We start from the raw sequence: 19,726 nt of genomic DNA on the forward strand, positions 1-19,726 counted from the left end.
CAGAATTACAAACAGAAAGTGAATTCAAAATCTCTGAATCCACTGACAATCATAAATCATTACAAAAAGAAGAATTAGTCATTCAAAATCTGAGTACTAATTCTTCAACTTCCTCTTCAAACTCCAACCAGGAGTCTGAAGAAAACGCACCTTTACAAAAAGATGGATTAGTTAATAATTCATCCAATTCAGATTCTAAAATTGAATCTGAAGAAAATGCAAAAAATGTCAACATGCTTTTAAAAAATCAAGAATTAGTCTTAGATGTTTTAAAGCATGAAGAAAATCCTGAAAATCAGAAAAAAAAAAAAAAAAAACTACAAAACCCTCCAGTCCAATGCCTCCAAAGAGAAATAAAAATCACTAAGAATGAGCTTAAACAGCTTAAAGAGAAAAAGGCACAGGACTCAAAAGCAATCCAGCTTTTGTTTTCAAAACCCCAGGAAGAATCTGAGAAAAATAAAGAAAATAATTTGGAAACTCAAAAACCTCCAGAAGATTTTCTTTTCATCCTCAATCAGATCACCTCCAAAAAATACTTGATACAAATTACCATTGTTTTTTCAAAAGATTTCAAAATCAATACAATTGCTTTATTTGATACAGGAGCAGATTTGAACTGTATTAAAGAAGGAATTGTTCCAAAGAAATTTTACGAAAAAACCACAGAAAAACTTTCAGCTGCAAATAATTCAAAAATGGCTATTAGCTATAAGACAGTAGCCTCTATAGCTAATGGTGATTTTCTTTTCAAAACCTCATTCATAATTGTTCAAGATATTCATCATAGTATAATCTTAGGGACTCCTTTCATTAACTTGATAACTCCCTACAAGGTTAACGATGATAATATCTCCTTCAAAACTACAAAATAAACTCTTGTTTTCCTTTTCGTTACAAAACCAAAAACAAGAAATCTCAATATTATAAAAGCTTGTTCCATTTATAATAATGAGATTAATGTTTTAATAGAGGGAAAAAAGCAACACTTGTTGTATTTACAGCAAGATGTTTCTTTAACAAGAATTGAAAAACAATTACAAAATGATTTGGTGAAAAAGAAAATTTCAGATTTCAAAACCCAAATTGAAAGAGAAATTTGTTCTGATTTACCAAACGCCTTTTGGAATCGAAAATAACATATGGTAGATTTACCATATGAAAATGATTTCAATGAAAAACAGATACCTACAAAAGCCAGACCAATCCAAATGAATGCTGAACTAGAATAACATTGTCGTTCAGAAATTTTGGATTTAAAGAAAAAGGGATTAATTACAGAATCTAGATCTCCTTAGAGTTGTGCAGCTTTTTATGTAAACAAAAATTTAGAAATAGAAAGAGGCACTCCTAGATTAGTAATTAATTACAAACCTTTGAATAAAGCCTTGAAATGGATCAGGTATCCAATTCCAAACAAAAAAGATCTTTTATAAAAACTTCATTCTGCATTTGTATTTTCCAAATTTGATATGAAATCAGGATTTTGGCAAATACAAATTGATCCAAAAGATAAATACAAAATCGCATTCACAGTTCCCTTTGGACAGTATGAGTGGAAAGTCATGCCTTTTGGCCTGAAAAAAGCTCCATCAGAATTCCAGAGAATTATGAATTAAATCTTTAATCCATATTCAAAATTTTGCATAGTCTATATAGATGATGTTCTTGTGTTCTCGGAGTCAATTGAACAACACTTCAAACACTTAAGAACATTCTTCTCTGTTACAAAATGAAATGGCCTTGCCGTTTCAAAATCAAAGATTTCTCTTTTCCAAACTAGAGTTAGGTTTCTAGGTCATTATATATCCCAAGGAACTATTACTCCAATAGAGAGAAGTCTAGAATTTTCAAACAAATTTCTTGATAAAATCTTGGATAAAACCCAACTACAGAGATTCTTAGGTAGCTTGAATTATGTCTTAGATTTTTGTCCAAATATTAACCGTCTAACAAAACCCTTGCATGATAAGTTAAAGAAAAACCCTGTTCCATGGACAGATCATCATAGTGAAGTGATCCGTCATATTAAAAAATAGGTCCAAACCATTCCTTGTCTGCATTTAGCAGATCCATTAGCCCCTAAGGTAGTCGAGACAGATGCCTCAGAGTTAGGTTATGGTGGAATTTTAAAACAAGTTCAAAACGGAAAAGAACAAATAGTTCAATTCCATTCTGCACATTGGAATGATTATCAAAAGAAATACTCTACCATCAAAAAAGAGATTCTTGCAATTGTCATGTGCATACAAAAATTTCAAAGTGATTTATTAAATCAAAAAGTTTTGCTTAGAATTGATTGCAAATCAGCCAAAGAAGTTTTGCAAAAAGATGTTCAAAATCTTGCATCAAAATAAATTTTTGCATGATGGCAAGCATTTTTAGGTATTTTTGATTTTGAAATTGAATTTATAAAAGGAGATACAAATTCCATCCCAGACTTTCTAACCAGAGAATTTCTTCAAAACAGGCCAATGCCCAGAAAGAAAAATACCAAGGTTGAAGCCTCAACCTCTACAAAACCAAACCCTACAAAACCAACCATCTCTTCTGCAAAACCTATTCAAACTTGGGCAGACATGGTCGAAGCAGAAGAAGAAGATCAAACAAAACTCATTGAATCTCAGGCTCCAGAAACAGACAGCCAGATTCAAAAATGGATAGAATCACTGTCCAAATCCCCTGAAGTTCTTCAGGCTCTACAAAACATAACTCAGGCCAATCAGGCCCACAAAGGTAAATCTACAAAACCTATTTCCAAAACCCAGGAGAAAGGAGAGTCTTCCTCCCAAAAAACCCTTTCTCAAACTTTTCAAAACATTTCTCCAGCCCATGAGATTTTACAAATAGATTTTCAAACCGATGTTTCCCAACCAAATTCTTCTCAAATAGTTTTGTCTCAAACAAAATTAAAAAAGAAGTCTTCGGAATGGATTACAAAAACCCATTTTCAAAATGTTTTGATCATAGAGGATGAGTTCTATGGCAATTTCAAAAGCCTTTACAAAAGGATGGCATTACAAACCTTGGGATCTTTCCAAAACCCGAACCTACTATCAGGCAATACTTGAATTTACTGGCTCGGCAAAATTTAAACATTTTTATCTAAAAGAAAATCATGCTGATCTAGCTTATTCAACCTGCTACATTCAAAATGTCCTTAATCCTTCTGATTGGGGGCAAGAAGTTAAAAAACCAAAAATCTTTTCATTATCATTCCAAAACAAGATTGACCATTGCCAACATTTCAATTACTGGGATTACCAACAGGCATGGTACAATACCTTTCTCATACAAAATCACAAGAATAGTCATTCATGGCTGTTCTATTTCCAAAAAACATTTGATCCTTCCAAAACCCCTTCATGGTTTGCTCAGTGGTGGAAGTATTTTGGTGCACCACCTGAAATTCTTACACCAGAAATATCAGAGAATTTAAACATTTTCAAAACCCATTACAAACCCTCACCGAAAGATAAAAGGTTTTCTCCTCTTCTCTTGTTTTCTTCAAAATTCTTTTTACCTTGGGTTCTTATTTGGTTTTTTGAATTTTGACCCCAAGATGGATTGAATACAATCATCAGAAGATTCAAGGTAAAATGGTGGGATTCATTTAATATCCCGGAAGCAATTACAAACCAATGAGTAAAAACCTGGCTTAAGGGAAAAAACCTTTTGCCACCAACTCCTATACAAAACTTTTCAAATCAATTGTTTTTGGCCCAAAGATCACATGCCATGGCAAGATTAGCAGGAGCTAAAAATGATGAAGAATATTTTGCAATAATGGAACAATTATTGCAAAACAGAACCAATTCTTCTACAGCCAATTCTGATTCAGAACCCATCATAGATTTGGGAGATGATGATGAAGAAGGTTGTGGTACCTCTTCACAAATACAAAATCTGTTATAAAAAAAAATAATAAAAGAAAAAGAAAAAATTTAAGACCGGCAAAAGAAATTTATGGCGGCAAAATTATCCATTTTCTCTTCATTTCCCTTTTATTTTAATTTTTGTAATCATTTTTACTTTTGTAATATTCTCTTTTCCCTCTTCCTTTATTTCAAAACCAGACAGGACATTGTTCACCTGTCATATCTTGTACTGTTCACTTTTTACTGTTCGCATGTGAAGGAGACAAGAAGCACTGTTCACACGTGAAGGCATCAAGTGGCAGACACTGTTCAAAACTTACAAAATTACAAAACTGCCCCTGGTCACTTCTATATAAGGGGGCCCTTATCCAAGGCAAAGGGAGGCCACTTCAAAGGAACAAAAGCTTACCGAAGCTTCTCCCTCTTCAAGCTTCTCCCTTTCAGGCTTCTTAAGCCGAGAGAATCCGAAGAAGGTCCTGAAGAAGTCTCAACCCGAGGTTCAGAAGGAGCAAGAAGGTTGATTCACTTCCCATCCTGCCCTACCTCTACCTCACCTACAAACCTACAAACCCTGTAACTTCCTTGTAGTAGATCTTAGGAAGCTCATGTGTTGAGTAACCTTTGTAAGTCCTACCCGGAATTACATCTTCAAAACCTTTGTACAAATCTTACAAATTTTATAAGATTTTGAAGTAAGTTTTCTTCAATTTCTTTTACAAAATTTCAAATTTATTTCTTTAGCATGCATATGGTCGGTTCAACCGCCTGATCTGCATAAATATACCTATATATGTTCATAACAGACTGGCTCTGCCGCCTATTGAATATATACATGTATATTCATATTTAATTTACAAATTTAATTTTCATTTTTGAAGATTTTCCTTTCTTGTGCATTTTGTTTATTTCTTTAATTATTTATATATTGTTTAAGATCTAGATTGTTACTTCTTCCCTGTTAGCTCATTTCCCTTTCGATCCCGGTGCGTCCTTGGATATTTCTCAATAATCTAGACCTTGAACAATATATAAATAACTAAAGAAATAAACAAAATGCACAAGAAGGGAAAATCTTTAGAAATGAAAATTAAATTTGTAAATTAAAGAAATATATATATTCTATAGGCGGCAGTGCCAGTCCGTTAAGAATATATATACTTAACAAAAATAAAAGTTAAACTTGAAATTTAAATATGAATATACATGTATATATTCAATAGGTGGCAGAGCCAGTCCGTTATGAACATATATTCGTATATTTATGCAGATCAGGCGGTTAAACCGACCATATGCATGCAAAATAAATTTTGTAAAAGAAATTGAAGAAAACTTACTTCAAAATCTTATAAATTTTGTAAGATTTGTACAAAGGTTTTGGAGATGTAATTCCGGGTAGGACTTACAAAGGTTGCTCAACACATGAGCTTCCTAAGATCTACTACAAGGAAGTACAAGGTTTGTAGGTTTGTAGGTGAGGTAGAGGTAGGGCAGGATGGGAAGTGAATCAACCTTCTTGCTCCTTTCTTCACCTCGGGGTGAAACTCCTTCAGGACCTTCTTTTGATTCTCTCGGCTTCAGAAGCTTGAAGGGGAGAAGCTTGGGCTAAAGAGGCTTGAAGAATGGTTTGAAGTGGCTTCCCTTTGCCTTGGATGGGTGCCTCCTTATATAGAGGTGTCCATGCGCAATTTTGTAATTTTGTAGGTTTTGAACAGTGTCTGCCACTTGATGCCTTCACGTGTGAACAGTGCTTCTTGTCTCCTTCACATGCGAACAGTAGAAAGTGAACAGTACAAGATATGACAGGTGAACAGTGTCCTGTCTGGTTTTGAAATAAAGGAAGAGGGAAAGAAAATATTACAAAAGTAAAAAATGATTACAAAAATTAAAATAAAGGAAAATGAAGAGAAAAAGGATAATTTTGCCGCCATAAATTTCTTTTGCCGGTCTTAAATTTTTTCTTTTCTTTTTCTTTTTCTTTTTCTTTTCTTTTCTTTTCTTTTCTTTTTTTTTTATTTTTTAATGGAGTGGAGCTGGGACCACTCTTTTATCCTTCCATCATGTTTTGTAAGTTGTGCCATGTCTCCTCGTCGTCACTTGTTTCGTCATCTGACGAGACAGAAGATAAGTCGTAGTGACTTTCATACTGAACCATGTAATTTTCATACCTTGTTTCAATATGAAAGGGTTTTGGACTTGGCAAATGTTCATAGTGAACATATATCTGAGAATATGTACCGGTATGGACTAGCGCATATTCTGGATATCGGTGTTTTCGCCGATTTTAAATCGTCTTTGCTCGCCATTTGTTGAGTTGGACGAAATGGTCTTCGTGATTACATGGCCAATCCGGAAGATGATAGAGAGGAGGAAGTTTTGTATCCAGGTAGAAGTAATGGATCGCTTATTGTAGCTCTCCATTTGCTAATACTTCTGGAGGTGTTGAAATAATTTGTATGTTGACTGGTTTTTGGAAGAATAATAGTCTTCTTACTTCTTGGAGGACTCTATTTCCCAAGAACCTTGTCATTTCACAATCAGACCTTGTAACTCGAACTCCAGCTAACATACCACATTTGAATAGTTCTCTGGCGTCTAGATATCGGATTCCAGACATCTGAGTGGTTTTGAAGCGGGGGATGCTGAAATCTAAGCTGTGTTCACAGTTTGGATAGCACAGAGGATATCGGTTAGGATGTTCCTGAGTGCAATGAAAACAGGGTTTTGAATAGTACTCCCATTCCCATGGCCATCCATTGTGACCTTGCTGATTGCTTTTTGTAAAATTGAGACCTTTTTGGAAAACATCCAACTGTTCTTTGATTCTGGACTAGATGATGTTTTGTAGGATCTGCTCGCGGATCTCTTGAGGAAGACCGTTGAGAACTTGTTGCCTGAATTTCTTCGAAAGACAACGGGTTTGGAAATGTTCTAAGGACCTATTGGCACCAAGTGAAGCAAAAAGGACTTCACTGTGGTGATAATTTTTCACATTGACCAGTGGGGTCAATGGTAATTTTACACTAGAATCCAGTGGGGATCCTAGGCCTTCAGTCCTTCGCCTTTGAATTTTTACACTAGAATCCAGTGGGGATCATAGGCCTTGAAATTCCTATTTTTGTAATTCAAGGTGATGATTTTGGTTTGAAGTGGATGGATCTGATGGACTAATTCTGAATGTAATGGATTTGTATAGAATTTGGTTTTGTAAAAACTCAATGAATGATTGAGCTACCATGATATGATCCTCATGATATTTAATTCTGCTAAGGAGGTCAGCCACATATTTATTAGCTTCCTCGAACTCAATACAAAGTGCATTGAGAGCTGTTACTCCCAACTTTTTGTTTTGTATTAAAGTCCAAAGATTGTCTAATAAACATTGGTGCCTTTCTGTGGGAACAAATGCAGTTCTGGCTACATTAATTCTGAATTTTTGAGCAGGAGTTTTGGAGAGGACTATTGGTCCAAAGTGGACTAAATCACCATTGTTGGATGATTCTGCCATCTGCAAAAACTCACAAGGGTTAGTTTGTAATAAGCAGTAATCAAAAAATTGATTTTTGAAAACAAGCTTGTTTAATGAAATTTCTTTTTGTAAATGCTGTCTTGTTTCCTGTTCCAAAACATTTATTTGATTATCAAAAATGGAATAAGCCTTTATGATATTCAAATTCTTTGTTTTGGGTTTTCAATAAAAGCAAAAACAAGATTTTGGTTTTTCGTTTTAAAAGAAATACTATCATAGTTGACTTTGTAGGGAGTAATCAAATTGATGAATGGCATCCCTAAAATGACACTATGACTGATATCTTTTATTAAAACAAATGAAGTTTGTAGAAGAAGATTTGAATTAGCTATTGAAGCCTCTGTTTTGTAATTAATTTTGATTTTGGAATTGTTTGCAGCTGAAAGGTTTTCAGTAGTTTTTTCTTGAAATTTTTCTGGAATAATGCTTTCTTTAATACAATTTATATCTGCACTTGTATCAAATAAGGCAATTGCATCGATCTTGAAATCTTTTGAAAAAACTATCAAAATTTTTATCAAATATTTTTTGGAAGAAATCTCATTAAGGATGAAGAGAAATTCTTTTGTAGGTTTTTCAAGATTTTGAATTTCTAAAGCATTTTCTTCATCTTCTTCTTCGACTTCTTCATTGATTTGTTTTGAAAGTAATTTTTGAAGTGTTTCTGAGTCCTGTGCCTGTTTTTTCTTAAGCTTATTAAGCTCAATCTTAACAGCTTTTATTTCTTCCTGGAGGCTTTGGACTGAAACAGTTGGTTGTTTTGAAGTCTTCTTCCTACCCAACATGGCCGTAAGGTCATATGTGTTTTTTGCAATAGAGGGCAGAATAGAAGGTTTTTGCATTGGTTGTTCTTCAAAGGTTTTTAAAAGTTTTCCTAAAAATTCCTTTTGTAGTTGAGAATATTCAACCTGTGTAAAGATTTCTAAAAGTAACTTCAGGTCTTTTGAAAGAACATTGATTTTCAATTTTGGTTTTGTAAACAGTTCATTTTCTATTTCAGAATCTGAACTGGATGATGAACTTGTGATTAATTCATTAATTTGTAATCCTTTTTCATTTTCTGTGGGTTCAGAATTACTGGACTCACATTCGGTTTCAATTAAAAGAGCAGTTATCTTATTAATAACTTCTTCTTCTAATTGCAACTCATGAAGTTTTTTGTTTAACTTGCAAAAATTTGCAGTGTGGCCCTTGTTACCACATTTGTAGCAAGTTAAATTTTTAATCTTTGATTTGGATTGAGGACTAGGTTTACTAGTCTTTTTTGGAAATTTTTTGTAATAGGAATCTTTTTCTGGTTTTGAAGAGTTTTTGTATTTTTGGGATGATTTTTTGTAAGGTTTTCTGCTACAACTTCCTCCACAGTCTGGAGTAGGGTTTTTGGTTCCTATTTCAAATTGTTTGCAGAAAGATCCTAACTCTTGGCGAGTTTTTCTCATTTCCCATTTCAGATGTTTTTGTAATTTCAAATCCTGACAAATCTTTAAACCTTCTTTTTGAGTGAGACTGACTAGTTCACCATAGGTTAATTTATCATACGGGATTTGATTTCCAAATGCTTCCTTAATTTTATTCCTAACCTTTTCTCCTAAAAGGATCGAAAGTCCAGCAAGGAATTTTTCTTTCCAAAAGGGCTGATTAGAATCTTCTCTAAGCATTACCCTAGTAAGAAAAGTGTTTTTGTAATACTGAAAATCACTCAGTTTTTTGCATCTAAGATTTGAAAGGAGTTCGGCATTTTTATCCTTAAGATGAGATGGGTCACCTACGAAATGTAAGGAGATTGTTACTATCAAGGTGGCTACTGCATCTGGGATTGGTTGGCCTAACTCATCAAGAATTAGCACGCCATCTTCTCGAGTTTGTATGGATTCTAGAATCTCAGATTTTTGTAGGTTCGTGAGATGATAATCCCACCATCCTTTGAGCTGTCCTGAGAATCCTGCAATGAGGAGTTCAGCAATAGCTCTGTCTGGGGTTCCAGTTTGGGTTTTGTAAGCATTTGCTGCCATGGTCATTTGCTGGAGCAAATTCAAGATGTTGTATTCAGACATACCATCTATGTTCCATTCATAGACAGTAGAGGCATTGAATTTAGACTGGGTTAGGATTTCAGATCTATTTTCTATGCCTAAGTCTGGAGCTGTTATTGGGAGAGGTGTTGCTACCCGCGGCCAATAAAGTCTATTGATTTGTAAAGGTTTTGAAGACTGAATTTTTTCAGTTTGGATGGGCTGGTTTTCTTGGCTTTGGACATCTGAATCTGAATCTTCCTCAATTATATTGACACTCCTTTGGGAGGTTTGAGGTGTTTCAGGTGCTACTGGAGTAGAAGTCGAAGCTTCTAGCCTAGTCTTCATGTCTCTCAAAGCTTGGATGAATTCAGAATTGTTGTTATTTTGTAAATCTTTTTGACTGTTTTTGGAAACTCGGAATGGTTTGAAGATTAGGTTTTTCAATTTTGTATCCTGCTTAGTTTCAATTTGGGAAACTGTAGCCTGTTGGTTTTGTTCCATTTTTTGTAATTGCTTACCTATAGTATGCAAATGGGTATTTGTAAAGTTATTCTGTAGAATAATGTTTTTTATATTCACAGAATCACTTTCATTTGGAATTTTGTAAGGGGCTGCTTCTACTGTTTGTTCCAAGTGGGGAATTTTTACTATCCTAAGAGGAGGATGTTCAGATTGTATTTTTCTACCATCTGAAATTTCCCATTCAGGAACTTTGTTTCTAACAGTAACAGGATTAACAGACAATTTTTCTTCTGCTTTCTTTAGAAGATCTTTTAGAGCTGCAATGAACTCTGATTGATTATCTTCTAATTCCTATTGTTTAGGTTTTGAAATTTGAGAAGGTTTTGAAACTGGATTTGATTTTTTGAAAGTTTTTGAAGTTTTGGAAAATGGATATGAAATGTTATGCTGTTTAGCATACATCTCAAACCAATCAAAGAAAAGGATATGAACTTTGTGTTGGTGTATAAAGTCATAATATTCCTTTTGAATTTCTTTCCTTTGATCATTGAAATTTTTGAAAAACCACATTTGCTTTTTATGATTTTTAGGAGAATAAAAATCATCATGCAAATATTGTTTGTCTACTTCAAATTCTTTTTCAAGCACATTAAGTTCATGGTTTACATTTTCTGTAATGGCTGAAAAGGTAGGAGAAGTAGGTTCTGACTCTGTTTGGGTTTCATCCTGAACAGACTCGTTTTGTAAATTTGTATAAACTGGATGTGGAACATTTGTAGAGTAATTTACGTTTTGTAAAGTGGATCTAGGTATTTCTGAAGTAGAAAGCCTAGAAGAGCTAGGTAAATCTGAGGTAGAATACCTAGGTTGTATATTTTGTATTTCAACTGGTTTTGTAACAGGCAAACTAATGACAGAAGGTATACGAGACACTCTTCCTATGTCTACAGTACTGGACGTTGAGGAATCATCTGAAAACCTAAGGCTTCTGTTAAAGCTAAGGCTGACTCTTCCATCGTCATACTGGGTTACTTGCCTCAGTTGAATGTTTGGCTCAACTATTTTTGAAGATTCTGGTTCTACTGCACCTTCTAAAATCCATTCTTCTGGTAGGGTTATGTCCTTCCATTGGATAGATCTAGGGATTACAGTGTTGGATTTTGTAAGATCAGTTTGTAAAAGCAAAGTTTCTCCTTTTTTTACTTTGAAACTTATGTTTTGTAGCAAAAGCAGAAACCATAGCTTTGTAATGGATTTTGTAAATCAGTGCAAGAGGAATAGATCCTTCAAGCATTTTGTAATTATGAGTTTTGATTTGTAAAACAAGAGATTTTGTAATATTACTGTCGTTTAATGAAACAATAAAATTTGGATAGCAATCAAAAGATATTGGTCCACTGCACAAACTAGACTCGACTAAACTAAGCAGGGAATCCTGGAAGTTTATGAACCTAGTATCTCTAAGAACTGCTAGGATTGAGGTGTTCAACCCTTCTTTTGTAAGGGGTTTAATTCCAACTTGGACTAAACCTATATGGATGTATTTGTATTGTTTTTCACAGTATTTTTGTAAGGATTTTTGAGACAGAAGAGAAATTGTCTCAAAGGGTTTTGTAATATGAAGATCTCTCTCTTCAGTTTTGAAAAAATTGAGTTTTGTAGTCTGATAGATCTGATCCTTTTGTACTTTTGGAATTTCCCAATTATCTATACATTTTTCAAAATTTTCGATTATTATTTCTTCACTATTAACTATCTTTCTCGACTCGGAGGACGAGGTAGAAGAGTTTGAAGAAGAAACTGTCCTACAAAAAATTGGATTCATACTTAAAGAATTTTTCTAGGTTAATCTTTTGAGTTAAGTGAGGTAATCGCACCAGGAATCACTGCCCTAAACACGCCCTCTCGGCTACAAAGACGGGACTTACAACCCAGGCCTGTTTACACCTCTAAAGAAGCTATCTTATCACCTTAAGATCATCTTACCAACCTCTAAAAATTGTTTAAATGTGAATCCGAACCTTAAATAGAACCTTTTCCCTCCCAGGCTCTGATAAAAACGAGTCTGTTCAGGATGAAACCCAAACAGAGTCAGAACCTACTTCTCCTACCTTTTCAGCCATTACAGAAAATGTAAACCATGAACTTAATGTGCTTGAAAAAGAATTTGAAGTAGACAAACAATATTTGCATGATTATTTTTATTGTCCAAAAAATCATAAAAAGCAAATGTGGTTTTTCAAAAATTTCAATGATCAAAGGAAAGAAATTCAAAAGGAATATTATGACTTTATATACCAACACAAAGTTCATATTCTTTTCTTTGATTGGTTTGAGATGTATGCTAAACAGCATGACATTTCATATCCATTTTCCAAAACTTCAAAAACTTTCAAAAAATCAAATCTAGTTTCAAAACCTTTCCAAATTTCAAAACCCAAACAATAGTAGTCAGAAGATAATCAATCAGAGTTCATTGTAGCTCTAAAAGATCTTCTAAAGAAAGCAGAAGAAAAATTGTCTGTTAATCCTGTTACTATTAGAAACAAAGTTCCTGAATGGGAAATTTCAGATGGTAGAAAAATACAGTCTGAACATCCTCCTCTTAGGATAGTAAAAATTCCCCACTTGGAACAAACAGTAGAAGCAGCCCCTTACAAAATTCCAAATGAAAGTGATTCTGTGAATATAAAAAACATTGTTCTACAGAATAATTTTACAAATGCCCATTTGCATACCATAGGTAAGCAATTATAAAAAATGGAACAAAACCAACAGGCTACAGTTTCCCAAACTGAAACTAAGCCAGATACAAAATTGAAAAACCCAATTTTCAAACCATTCCAAGTTTTCAAAAACAGTAAAAAAGATTTACAAAACAACAGCAATTCTGAATTCATCCAAGCTTTGAGAGACATGAAGACTATGCTAGAAGCTTCAACTTCTACTCCAGTAGCACCTGAAACACCTCAAACCTCCCAAAGGAGTGTCAATCTAATTGAGGAAGATTCAGATTCAGATGTCCAAAGCCAAGAAAACCAGCCCATCCAAACTGAAAAAATTCAGTCTTCAAAACCTTTACAAATCAATAGACTTTATTGGCCGCGGGTAGCAACACCTCTCTCAATAACAGCTCCAGACTTAGGCATAGAAAATAGATCTGAAATCCTAACCCAGTCTAAATTCAATGCCTCTACTGTCTATGAATGGAACACAAATGGTATGTCTGAATACAACATCTTGAATTTGCTCCAGCAAATGACCATGGCAGCAAATGCTTACAAAACCCAAACTGGAACCCCAGATGAGCTATTCTTGAACTCCTCATTGCGAGATTCTCGGGATGACTCAAAGGATGGTGGGATTATCATCTCACGAACCTACAAAAAACTGAGATTCTAGAATCCATACAAACTCAAGAAGATGGCGTGCCAATCCTTGATGAGTTAGGCCAACCAATCCCAGATGCAGTAGCCACCTTGATTGTAACAATTTCCTTACATTTCGTAGGTGACCCATCCCATCTTAAGGATAAGAATGCCGAACTCCTTTCAAACCTTAGATGCAAAAAACTGAGTGATTTTCAGTATTACAAAAACAATTTTCTTACTAGGGTAATGCTTAGAGAAGATTCTAATAAGCCCTTTTGAAAAGAGAAATTCCTTGCTGGACTTCCGATCCTTTTAGGAGAAAAGGTTAGGAATAAAATTAAGGAAGCATTTGCAAATCAAATCCCGTATGATAAATTAACCTATGGTGAACTAGTCAGTCTCACTCAAAAGAAGGTTTAAAGATCTGTCAGGATTTGAAATTATAAAAACATCTCAAATGGAAAATGAGAAAAACTCGCAAAGAGTTAGGATCTTTCTGCAAACAATTTGAAATAGGAACCAAAAACCCTACTCCAGACTGTGGAGGAAGTTGTAGCAGAAAACCTTACAAAAAATCATCCCAAAAATACAAAAACTCTTCAAAACCAGAAAAAGATTCCTATTACAAAAAACTTCCAAAAAAGACTAGTAAACCTAGTCCACAATCCAAATCAAAGATAAAAAATTTAACTTGCTACAAATGTGGTAACAAAGGCCACACTGTAAATTTTTGCAAGTTAAACAAAAAACTTCATGAGTTGCAATTAGAAGAAGAAGTTATTAATAAAATAACTGCTCTTTTAGTTGAAACCGAATGTGAGTCCAGTAATTCTGAACTCACAGAAAATGAAGAAGGATTACAAATTGATGAATTAATCACAAGTTCATCATCCAGTTCAGATTCTGAAACAGAAAATGAATTATTTACAAAATCAAAATTGAAAATCAATGTTATTTCAAAAGACCAGAAGTTACTCTTAGAAATCCTTACACAGGTTGAAGATTCTCAACTACAAAAGGAATTTTTAGGAAAACTTTTAAAAACCTTTGAAGAACAACCAATACAAAAACCTTCTATTCTGCCCTCTATTACAAAAAACACATATGACCTTACGGCCATGTTGGGTAGAAAGAAGACTTCAAAACAATCAACTGTTTCAGTCCAAAGCCTCCAGGAAGAAATAAAAGCTGTTAAGATTGAGTTTAATGAGCTTAAAGAAAAACAGGCACAGGACTCAGAAACACTTCAAAAATTACTTTCAAAACAAATCAATGAAGAAGTTGAAGAAGAAGATGAAGAAAATACTTTAGAAATTCAAAATCTTGAAAAACCTACAAAAGAATTTCTCTTTATCCTTAATGAGATTTCTTCCAGAAAATATTTGATAAAAATTTCGATAGTTTTTTCAAAAGATTTCAAGATCGATACAATTGCCTTATTTGATACAGGTGTAGATTTAAATTGTATTAAAGAAGGCATTGTTCCAGAGAAATTCCAAGAAAAAACTACTGAAAACCTTTTAGCTGCAAACAATTCCAAAATCAAAATTAATTACAAAACAGAGGCTTCAATAGCCAATTCAAATCTTCTTCTAAAAACTTCATTTGTTTTAATAAAAGATATCAGTCATAGTGTCATTTTAGGGACGCTTTTCATCAATTTGATTACTCCCAACAAAGTCAACTATGATAGTATTTCTTTTAAAATAAAAAATCAAAATCTTGTTTTTCCTTTTGTTGAAAAACCCAAAACAAAGAATTTGAATATCATAAAAGCTTATTCCATTTTTGATAATCAAATAAATGTTTTGGAACAGGAAACAAGACAACATTTACAAAAAGAAATTTCATTAAACAAGCTTGTTTTCAAAAATCAATTTTTTGATTACTGCTTATTACAAACTAACCCTTGTGAGTTTTTGCAGATGGCAGAATCATCCAACAATGGTGATTTAGTCCACTTTGGACCAATAGTCCTCTCCAAAACTCCTGCTCAAAAATTCAGAATTAATGTAGCCAGAACTGCATTTGTTCCCACAGAAAGGCACCAATGTTTATTAGACAATCTTTGGACTTTAATACAAAATAAAAAGTTGGGAGTAACAGCTCTCAATGCACTTTGTATTGAGTTTGAGGAAGCTAATAAATATGTGGCTGACCTCCTTAGCAGAATTAAATATCATGAGGATCATATCATGGTAGCTCAATAATTCATTGAGTTTTTACAAAACTAAATTTTATACAAATCCATTACATCCAGAATTAGTCCATCAGATCCATCCTCTTCTAACCAAAATCATCACCTTGAATTACAAAAACAGGAATTTGAAGGCCTAGGATCCCCACTGGATTCTAGTGTAAGAATACAAAAGCGAAGGACTGAAGGCCTAGGATCCCCACTGGATTCTAGTGTAAAATTACCATTGGCCCCACTGGTCAATGTGAAAAATTATCACCACAGTGAAGTCCTTTTTGCTTCACTTGGTGCCAATAGGTCCTTAGAACATTTCCAAACCCGTTGTCTTTCGAAGAAATTCAGGCAACAAGTTCTCAACGGTCTTCCTCAAGAGATCCGCGAGCAGATTCTACAAAACATCATCCAGTCCAGAACCAAAGAACAGCTGGATGTTCTCCAAAAATGTCTCAATTTTACAAAAAGCAATCAGCAAGGTCACAATGGATGGTCATGGGAATGGGAGTACTATTCAAAACCCCGTTTTCATTGCACTCAGGAACATCCTAACAGATACCCTCTGTGCTATCCAGACTGTGAACACAGCTTAGATTTCAGCATCCCCCGCTTCAAAACCACTCAGATGTCTGGAACTCGATATCTAGACGCCAGAGAACTATTCAAATGGGGTATGTTAGCTGGAGTCCGAGTTACAAGATCTGATTGTGAAATGACTAGATTTTTGGGAAATAGAGTCCTTCAAGAAGTCAGAAGACTATTATTCTGCCAGAAACCAGTCAACATACAAATTATTTCAACACCTCCAGAAGTATTAGCAAATGGAGAGCTACAACAAGCGATCCATTACTTCTACCTGGATACAAAACTTCCTCATCTCTATCATCTTTCGGATTGGCCATGCAATCACGAAGACTATTTCGTCCAACTCAATAAATGGCGAGCAAAGACAATCGTCGAAAACTGGCGAAAACACCGATATCCAGAGTATGCACTAGTCCATACTGGTACATATTCTCAAATATATGTTCACTATGAACATTTGCCAAGTCCAAAGCCCTTTCATATTGAAACACGGTATGAAAATTACATGGTTCAGTATGAAAGCCACTACGACTTATCTTCTGTCTCGTCAGATGACGAAACAACTGAAGACGAGGAAACATGGCACAACTTACAAAACATGATGGAAGGATAAAAAGAGTGGTCCCAGCTCCACTCCATAAAAAATAAAAGTGAGAAAGAAAAAGAAAAAAGAAAAGAAAAGAAAAAGAAAAAGAAAAAGAAAAAGAAAAGAAAAAGAAAAAGAAAAAATTTAAGACCTGCAAAAGAAACTTATGGCGGCAAAATTATCTATTTTCCTTTTATTTTACTTTTGTAATCATTTTATTTTTGTCATATTCTCTTTTTCTCTTCCTTTAAAACCAGACAGGACACTGTTCACCTGTCATATCTTGTACTGTTCACTTTTTACTGTTTGCATGTGAAGGAAACAAGAAGCACTGTTCACACGTGAAGGCATCAAGTGGCAGACACTGTTCAAATCCTACAAAATTACAAAACTATCCCTGGACACTTCTATATAAGGGGGCACTCTTCCAAGGCAAGGCAAGCCACTTCAAACCATTCTTCAAGCCTCTTGAGCCCAAGCTTCTCCCCTTCAAGCTTCAGAAGCCGAGAGAATCCGAAGAAGGTTCTGAAGGAGTTTCACCCCGAGGTTCAAAAGGAGCAAGAAGGTTGATTCACTTCCCATCCTGCCCTTCCTCTACCTCACCTACAAACCTACAAACCCTGTAACTTCCTTATAGTAGATCTTAGGAAGCTCATGTGTTGAGCAACCTTTGTAAGTCCTACCCGGAATTACATCTCCAAAACCTTTATACAAATCTTACAAAATTTATAAGATTTTGAAGAAAGTTTTCTTCAATTTCTTTTACAAAATTTATTTTGCATGCATATGGTCGGTTTAACCACCTGATCTGCATAAATATACGTATATATGTTCATAACGGACTACCTCTGCCGCCTATTGAATATATACATGTATATTCATATTTAAATTTCAAGTTTAATTTTTATTTTTGTTAAGTATATATATTCTTAACGGATTAGCACTGCCGCCTATAGAATATATATATTTCTTTAATTTACAAATTTAATTTTCATTTCTGAAGATTTTCCCTTCTTGTGCATTTTGTTTATTTCTTTAGTTATTTATATATTGTTCAAGGTCTAGATTATTGCTTCTTCCCTGTTAGCTCATCCCCCTTTCGATCCCGGTGCGTCCTTGGTATCAGAGCCTGAAAAAGAGTTTATATCTGCACCTGTATCAAATAAGGCAATTGTATCGATCTTGAAATCTTTTGAAAAAACTATCGAAATTTTTATCAAATATTTTCTGGAAGAAATCTCATTAAGGATGAAGAGAAATTCTTTTGTAGGTTTTTCAAGATTTTGAATTTCTAAAGTATTTTCTTCATCTTCATCTTCGACTTCTTCATTGATTTGTTTTGAAAGTAATTTTTGAAGTGTTTCTGAGTCCTGTGCCTGTTTTTCCTTAAGCTCATTAAGCTCAATCTTAACAGCTTTTATTTCTTCCTGGAGGCTTTGGACTGAAACAGTTGGTTGTTTTGAAGTCTTCTTCCTACCCAACATGGCCGTAAGGTCATATGTGTTTTTTGCAATAGAGGGCAGAATAGAAGGTTTTTGCATTGGTTGTTCTTCAAAGGTTTTTAAAAGTTTTCCTAAAAATTCCTTTTGTAGTTGAGAATCTTCAACCTGTGTAAGGATTTCTAAGAGTAACTTCTGGTCTTTTGAAAGAACATTGATTTTCAATTTTGGTTTTGTAAACAGTTCATTTTCTGTTTCAGAATCTGAACTGGATGATGAACTTGTGATTAATTCATCAATTTGTAATCCTTTTTCATTTTCTGTGGGTTCAGAATTACTGGACTCACATTCGGTTTCAATTAAAAGAGCAGTTATCTTATTAATAACTTCTTCTTCTAATTGCAACTCATGAAGTTTTTTGTTTAACTTGCAAAAATTTGCAGTGTGGTCCTTGTTACCACATTTGTAGCAAGTTAAATTTTTAATCTTTGATTTGGATTGAGGACTAGGTTTACTAGTCTTTTTTGGAAATTTTTTGTAATAGGAATCTTTTTCTGGTTTTGAAGAGTTTTTGTATTTTTGGGATGATTTTTTGTAAGGTTTTTTGCTACAACTTCCTCCACAGTCTGGAGTAGGGTCTTTGGTTCCTATTTCAAATTGTTTGCAGAAAGATCCTAACTCATGGCGAGTTTTTCTCATTCCCATTTCAGATGTTTTTGTAATTTCAAATCCTGACAAATCTTTAAACCTTCTTTTTGAGTGAGACTGACTAGTTCACCATAGGTTAATTTATCATGCGAGATTTGATTTCCAAATGCTTCCTTAATTTTATTCCTAACCTTTTCTCCTAAAAGGATCGGAAGTCCAGCAAGGAATTTTTCTTTCCAAAAGGGTTGATTAGAATCTTCTCTAAGCATTACCCTAGTAAGGAAAGTGTTTTTGTAATACTGAAAATCACTCAGTTTTTTGCATCTAAGATTTGAAAGGAGTTCGGAATTTTTATCCTTAAGATGAGATGGGTCACCTACGAAATGTAAGGAGATTGTTACTATCAAGGTGGCTACTGCATCTGGGATTGGTTGGCCTAACTCATCAAGAATTGGCACGCCATCTTCTTGAGTTTGTATGAATTCTAGAATCTCAGATTTTTGTAGGTTCGTGAGATGATAATCCCACCATCCTTTGAGCTGTCCTGAGAATCCTGCAATGAGGAGTTTAGCAATAGCTCTGTCTGGGGTTCCAATTTGGGTTTTGTAAGCATTTGCTGCCATGGTCATTTGTTGGAGCAAATTCAAGATGTTGTATTCAGACATACCATCTATGTTCCATTCATAGACAGTAGAGGCAGGACGAAATAGTCTTCATGATTGTATGGCCAATCTGGAAGATGATAGAGAGGAGGCTGTTTTATATCCAGGTAGAAGTAATGGATCGCTTGTTGTAGCTCTCCATTTGTTAATACTTCTGGAGGTATTGAAATAATTTGAATGTTGACTGGTTTTTGAAAGAATAATAGTCTTCTTACTTCTTGAAGGACTCTATTTCCCAAAAACCTGGTCATTTCACAATCAGATCTTGTGACTCAGACTCCAGCTAACATACCCCATTTGAATAGTTCTCTGGCGTCTATATATCGGATTCCAAACATCTGAGTGGTTTTGAAGCGGGGGATG

The sequence above is a fragment of the Hevea brasiliensis genome, chromosome 5, assembly GCF_030052815.1.
Source record: "Hevea brasiliensis isolate MT/VB/25A 57/8 chromosome 5, ASM3005281v1, whole genome shotgun sequence".
Classification (NCBI taxonomy): domain Eukaryota; kingdom Viridiplantae; phylum Streptophyta; class Magnoliopsida; order Malpighiales; family Euphorbiaceae; genus Hevea; species Hevea brasiliensis.